This window comes from Arachis hypogaea, chromosome 6 (assembly GCF_003086295.3).
Source record: "Arachis hypogaea cultivar Tifrunner chromosome 6, arahy.Tifrunner.gnm2.J5K5, whole genome shotgun sequence".
Taxonomy (NCBI): domain Eukaryota; kingdom Viridiplantae; phylum Streptophyta; class Magnoliopsida; order Fabales; family Fabaceae; genus Arachis; species Arachis hypogaea.
This window is the reverse complement of record NC_092041.1, coordinates 114,282,988-114,289,733: the sequence shown is the minus strand read 5'-3', so window position 1 is coordinate 114,289,733 and position 6,746 is coordinate 114,282,988. Positions and strand designations below refer to the sequence as shown.

General features: G+C 34.7%; 1 long non-coding RNA gene across 1 annotated transcript; it reads left to right on the top strand.

Moving 5' to 3' along the window:
- The first annotated feature begins 106 nt into the window (after positions 1-106).
- LOC140173528 (uncharacterized) lies at positions 107-2,767 on the top strand. Its single transcript, XR_011862703.1, has 2 exons — positions 107-567; positions 2,421-2,767. It is a non-coding gene; the product is annotated as an uncharacterized lncRNA (long non-coding RNA).
- The last annotated feature ends 3,979 nt before the right edge of the window (positions 2,768-6,746 follow it).

Genomic DNA, 6,746 nt, shown 5'->3' with positions numbered 1-6,746 from the left:
CATCGTTTAAAAAACCGGTGAAAAACCGCTGAACCGGAACCCGCCCGGTTTACACAAAAACGGAAACTCCTCCGTTTCTTTCTCCCTTTCCCCCTTCCTTTCTTTCATTCAGAAAGATATCAAATCACACAACCCCAGCGAACAAACTCTAGCACTGTAAGCCTACACCACCGCCGTAAGGAGTGGCATACTGCCGCGTCCGTCGCACTCAAAGATCGCTATCCGTCCGTCTATCTAGCTTCCCTCGTGATCCAAGTCCTCAACCCCTGTTCGCTGTCACCGATCGCGGCTGCTTCCTCGAGCTCGGCGTCCGTCGTCTTTGTCTGCTCAGCCGCGCTTCCGTTGCCGTTTGTTTGCCGTTCACGTTCGCGCCTTCGCTCAGCTGTCGTCTTCGTTCGCGTTCTTCGCCGTTCACGTTCGCTCGGCGTTCACTGTTCGCGTTCACTCGCCGTTCACCGTTCGAGTTCGCATTCGTGTTCGTCTGGAAGCCACGTTGCTCTGCTTCAAACACTGCGACCAACCCGCGCGCTCCACCTAGCCGTCGAACTGCTCTCTTTTGTCGCAGCCGTGAGTTCCCTAAACCCGCCACCAGACAATACACTCACACAACACCAATACTCTGCTTCACACTCTGCAAATTCTGATTTCTATTACAATAAGTAACTATTGATTTGGTAGTGATTTGGATTATTTCATAGACTGAATTAAAGTTACAATAGTTATGTTCTCTTCTCTATCACATTGATATTAAGCTTTGAATTCTCTTATTTTGTTTTAATTTTACCGCACTCAACATGTTTGATGAAATGCTTTAACCATATTTCTGGTTGATTTTATAATTTCTAGCTTTTAGAAACTTAGTAAGTTGATTGCATGTGAAATTAGAATAATTGGATCTTAGTAATTAGGAAATTTTAGCTGCACAAATAGCATCTTTGCAGAAAACATATTAGCATGATGTTCCACATGCATTAGTGTTCTTCTGGTAAATTTTAACTGATATTGTGAATTTGTTAATTTGCTAATTGTTCTTGTGTTGTTGTTCTGTTGTTCTTCTGTTACTTTTAATTAATCTTTTTTGTTTTTGTTGTGATTTTCTGTTCTTGATTTAAGCTGTGATTGAAGGTTCTTTGGTTTTGGTATTCTTCACTTTCCTGTAAGCTTAGCTCTTAATTCATTGAGCATACATGGATCAAATCATTGTTTTCAGCAATGGTGATTTTTAGATTTTTTTTGGGTTGCTTTGTTTTAAATGTTCATATTGTTGTTGTGTTTTTGCTGTGATTTGAATGTTCTTTTGATTTTTTTTTTCCGAATGCCCAGTCAGTACTTGGTTGATTGGTTTTGCTCACTGAATGTATTTGATGATAAATTTTAAATTGATAACTCTGTTTCTGTAGTTAAATTTTACTAAAGTTTCTTGAATTTGCACTGCCCATGTTATTGATTCACTATTCCTTCATTGCTTTTTTTTTGTTGTTAATCATTGTGATGAGCTTTGTTAAAATTGGGTTGAAAACTACTAATCTTTCTTCATTTTTCACTGTTCTAACTCTAACTTCTGTTCTTATTTAAAGATTTGCAATTGGTGATCTTTTGATTTATTATATGCTTCATGTTTTCATTGTTCTGTTCTTATGAAGAAAAAATTTGCAATTAGTGATTGTATGATTCATGTTTTGATTGTTTTGTTATATAAACAAAATTCTGTTTTCATTGTTTGGTTGCACTGTCCCTGTTCTTGATCTCCGCCGACTTGCTACCCCTCCTCCGTGTTGGATTCTTTTTGTTTCAGGCTTTGTTGTGTTTTTGTTTCAGCCTCGTGTTGTGTGTTTGTTTCGGGCTCTGTTGTGTGTTTATTGTGCAACACTATCTTTTTTTGTTTTACTTTTTGACTTAGCTACATTAAGACAATATTCTCTATCTTTAACTTGTGCATTGTAATTCAATCCAGCTATTTTTAATGGAAGTATAATTATGTTAATTGTCAACAAATTTGCAGCAAGTTATGGCATATTTTGATGATTAATTACATTTAGTTGGTGATATTTTATGTAGGGTTTTAAATTTGAAAGATATTTAGGATGTTTATTTATAATTTATTTATTATTTTATTATGGGATGGTTTTTCCAGTTGAGTCATGGTTAGACTGATTGGACCAATAAACTAATGAACCAATAACTAAAATGGTTTGATTATCGGTCCAGTTTTCAAAACCTTGAGAAAAACACATTATAGTGATAGTGGTATTAAAATTGCATAGAGTCATAGACCCCCTTCCATTTTTTTTAATTTTTTATTTTAGGCGATGGGAAGAAGGGTCCCTGCATAACATTTCATTGACAAAACCATTTGCATATTTTTCCTTTTACTTTTTAGGTTTGATTGCAACCATGGCTATAATCACAACTCTATGTAGTGTTAGATTTAGAAGAAAAAAAAGCATCCAAGGAATCTCAGAATCCAACTGGCACAAGTCTTTTGATGAATGCAACTTCTCCGGATCAAACCCCGGAAGTCGTGTCGGGTGTGGTGTCGCCGGATTGGCCTCAAATGTCAAACTTCATAGTAAAAAAAACAATAAGCATAATAATTTGTTGGAGAAGGAATTACCTCTTCCGCCCACAAAATTAGAAATTAAAGAGTCAAAATCATTTCACATGAAAAATGCAATTTCAAAAAAGCTATCTTTTAACGTGAGTTTGAAGTTACCGAAGAGTTTGTCTATAGCAAAAAATCATGATGACAATGACAATGGAAAGAAAACAGATGATTTAAAGAAAGATGATGCTGTTTGGATGCAATTTCACCAACTTGATTATATTCAGTGTGTGTTGTAGTTGAACAGGGTTTTACTACCAGGTATTATGAAGGCCTATTTTCTATGATCTAATTCTGTGTGAACTTTAATTCAAGTTCTATGCTGCCGATTCCGGTTTTGATTACCTCTAATAAAAATTCGTTCTCTTCTGTGCTATGCAGACACGGGGACTAAAGCACGGTAGGCTATTGTGGTTTCTACATGTGCAGCCGTGGCATCAATTGTGAGCGGTGTACTAGCTGGAATGCTTGCATTGGGTGAAAGACTGCCTTCTGCCCCGAAAGCTCTCTTGGCACTTCTTTTTGGATGGTAATATAAGATTTTTTGCTTTTATTTGTTAATTCCAATTACTTACATAATCTTCGTATAAAAATTTTTCACACCATTACACATAATATTAGTATAAAAATTTTGGTGGTTATCATTTTTAGATGGAATAGTGTCCATCCAAGAATCCAAACTTATTACTCTTTTTCATATTGATCTGATCAATAAAAATTTCTACCTGACATTTAGTTTTCCGTTTGAAACATTTTTCGGCTTTTATCGAATTTTTGTTGCTATTAGGAGAATTGGGATCAAAGACCTAGATCAGTATCATTATTATGCTAGGAACTAGTCTAGCAATTCTTGTTTCGCAAGCTTGTCGCACAGTTGCTTGAAAATAAGTTGATACTTCATACATGATAAACATTATGTTATGTTGCAGGCTACTTATAATCACGGGTGTAATTTTACTCGTTGGTTCGACGCGGCTAGTGAAATTCCTCTCGTGTTCTTCAGGACGCACGAAAAGAAGCAATGCTGATAAGAGTTACGGCGCTAGAAGACCAAGTTCTTTGCGTATAGGGGAACCGAATCCAAGCGCCGTGATACCAGCCACGACGTTAAATCATCTGCTACCATCGGCTTCCAAAGAAAAAGCTTGAGTCAACGTTAGCCGGAAAAGAATGAATGTTATTTCATCGATTTGGCGAATTGGCGAACTTAGGGTTAAGGGTTGTATACTGTATAATGATCTAACAGTGTTGCTTTCATCAGAAGGCATGAATGTTTTTAGGATCATTCCTTCTGGTTTCAAATATTTTGGATTGATTTAGACACCACCTTGTAAAAACTATTAATGTACTTTTAAGGATTGTATATTAGAGTGCTGGTGACAATGACATAACACATTTTATTTTATTTTTGATACAACACAGAATTTGTTTTATTTTTGCTTGAAAATGAATTTGTAATGCACAACAATAATGATATAATATAATTATTTGTGTGCACTGGTGAAGTAGTAATACTTGCATTTAAACAATAGCAACATGCCCAGAAACTATTTAAAGCTTGGTTAGCTTTTAACGTGTAAGAATAATTTATAACTTTATATATATATATGCCCAGGTTAATGATTTTGAGTTGCAATAAATCTGGAGAAACAATATAGATTTTGGATGTTATTTTTTTTTAATGTACAAATCTTTGGTTAGTTTATTCTTCTTGTTTCCATTAGTAAGAGCAATTGAGTTAACATTCTTGTTTTGATTAAGGATTGTCATATTAGAAAAGGAAAAAAAAGGTGCAAAAAGACAAGAAGGCGATTGATAATTATCTTCAAAAACACTCAAGTTTAATAAAATTCAGAATAACATGATAAATTAACCAATTCTTATTGTTTGTGTAAAGTTAATTTACAGAGACTGATTTAACAAAACAACTATTAGAATTATACTTTTAAAATACTATTTATTCACATTTTTTTAAACAATTAGGATAATAATGCGACATAATTAAAACAAATTAAAGAACCCTACGGAACACAAAAAAAAAAGGAAGGTTCCTTGAAGTTGTAGTGGTAAGCCTGGTAATTAAGTGGAATATAGCATGGTGAAGATGAACCTATTCATCATCTATCTCTGAAGTTTGAAATATGATGCTGCGGCACAATGGGCAAGAATATGGCGATTGACAGTTGGCACAGCGTCGGAGCCAGCGGAGCAAGCAGCGATCATGAAAAACATGCCAGCAATTTGTACGAACAATTTCTACGCTTGAATCTTCATTACCATGGTCAAACTTCTCCAAGCAAATGGCGCATTCAGCATCATCATTTTGCTCATCAAAATCTTGAACAACATTGTACGAGGTAAAATGAAGGTTCACAACAATCTTCCGCGTGTTGGAGTCACACCTTCTTGCAGTTTCGCGTATGTCAGGTAAAATTTGGTCTAATACCTCAGGAGACACACCTAGTGAAGTAAAGATTTCATGTAACAAGATTGTGTATTCTCTGCTGAGGTCTGTGAGTGGAGTACCACTACATAGGATGTCTGAAGGAACCAAGATTGCTTCCGTGGTTGTACTTGTAGTACAAGAAGAGTGAACCTCAGCAGTTGGGTTTGAGCTTTTAATAATTTGGATCAATTTTTTGGTGCAATTGAAGATGATGGAGAAGCAATCACCGAAATAAAACTCTTCTTCAATGGGAGTAATTTGCAAAGAAGAAGAGGGGAATTCCATGGAAAGGTATTATAACAAGTTATTGGAGGATTTTCTACTAGACCTTTAAAGAACTTGTCCTTAACAACTTAGATAAGAAGGATGAAAAATGAGAAATAAATTGTCTTACCAAAAGTGTTTAAATAGGATTCTAACAAACTAACTAAAAGATAAGATAAGATAATTTAATTCAAATCTTCTAAAGATAAGATAATTACTATAATTATGTATTAAATACTAAAGACAAGATAACTAAATTAAAACTTTATTTAAATTTGATTTATTTTTGGATAAATTACATTTATTTAGTGTAAATTAAATTTTATTAATTCGATGGTGAATCCTACTAGTAAATTATTTAGTGTAAATTAATTTAATTAAATTTAATTTAATTATATTTATAAAGCTACTAATAAATACTAAATAGTAATACTTTTTTACTATAAATTTGACGATAAATCCTTTAATATTATAAAAAAATTTAGATATATCATATTATTTTATATTATATTGTGGTCAATTATATTTATGTAGCATTGTTGTACTTTTTTTTTAAAGTAACTGAATTTTGAACTCCTTACCAAAAGTAATACAATCGTTGTACTAACTAACATGAGTTGCATAATGGTTTTAATTCAAAATGAAAATTAGTTTTATTTCTAAAATTGTTGAACAAATAAATTTAGAATAGTTTTTAAATATGTAATAAATTACATCAAATCATAAGGATTTTTTCTAATTTTAGTAATCGGCACTACATTAACTCATAAATTCAAGCAACAAAATTCGGGTAATTTTTTGTTCAAGAAACCTTAGGGGGAAAAGATTAGGCACTTAATTATTTCACCAAAATTCATTTTTTTTTCATAGGATTTCCCAGGCACTCTTCTCTCCTAGAGCATTGTCATAGGAACAAAAATTGTAACCACAAGAATATTAACACATGCATAGGAAAAAGAAAAAGTGAAAAACCAATGTTCTAAAAACCAGACTGATCGGTCGGTCAGCCAATTCAACTGCAAATCGGCAATATTAACGATTCGGTCAGATATGTAAAACCGTCGTTTAGAAAACCGGTAAAAATCGTTGAACCGAAACCCGCCGGGTTTACACAAAAACGGAAACTCCTCCGTTTCTTTCTCCCTTTCCCCCTTTCTTTCTTTCATTCAGAAAGAAATCAAATCACACAACCCCAGCCAACAAACCCTAGCACTGTAAGCCTACACCACCGCCGCAAGGAGTGGCATACTGCCGCGTCCGTCGCACTCAAAGTTCGCCATCCGTCCGTCTGTCTAGCTTCCCTCGTGATCCAAGTCTTCAACCCCTGTTCGCTGTCACCGATTGCGGCTGCTTCCTCGAGCTCGGCGTCCGTCGTCTTTGTCTGCTCAGCCGCGCTTCCGTCGCCGTTTGTTTGCCGTTCACGTTCGCGTCTTT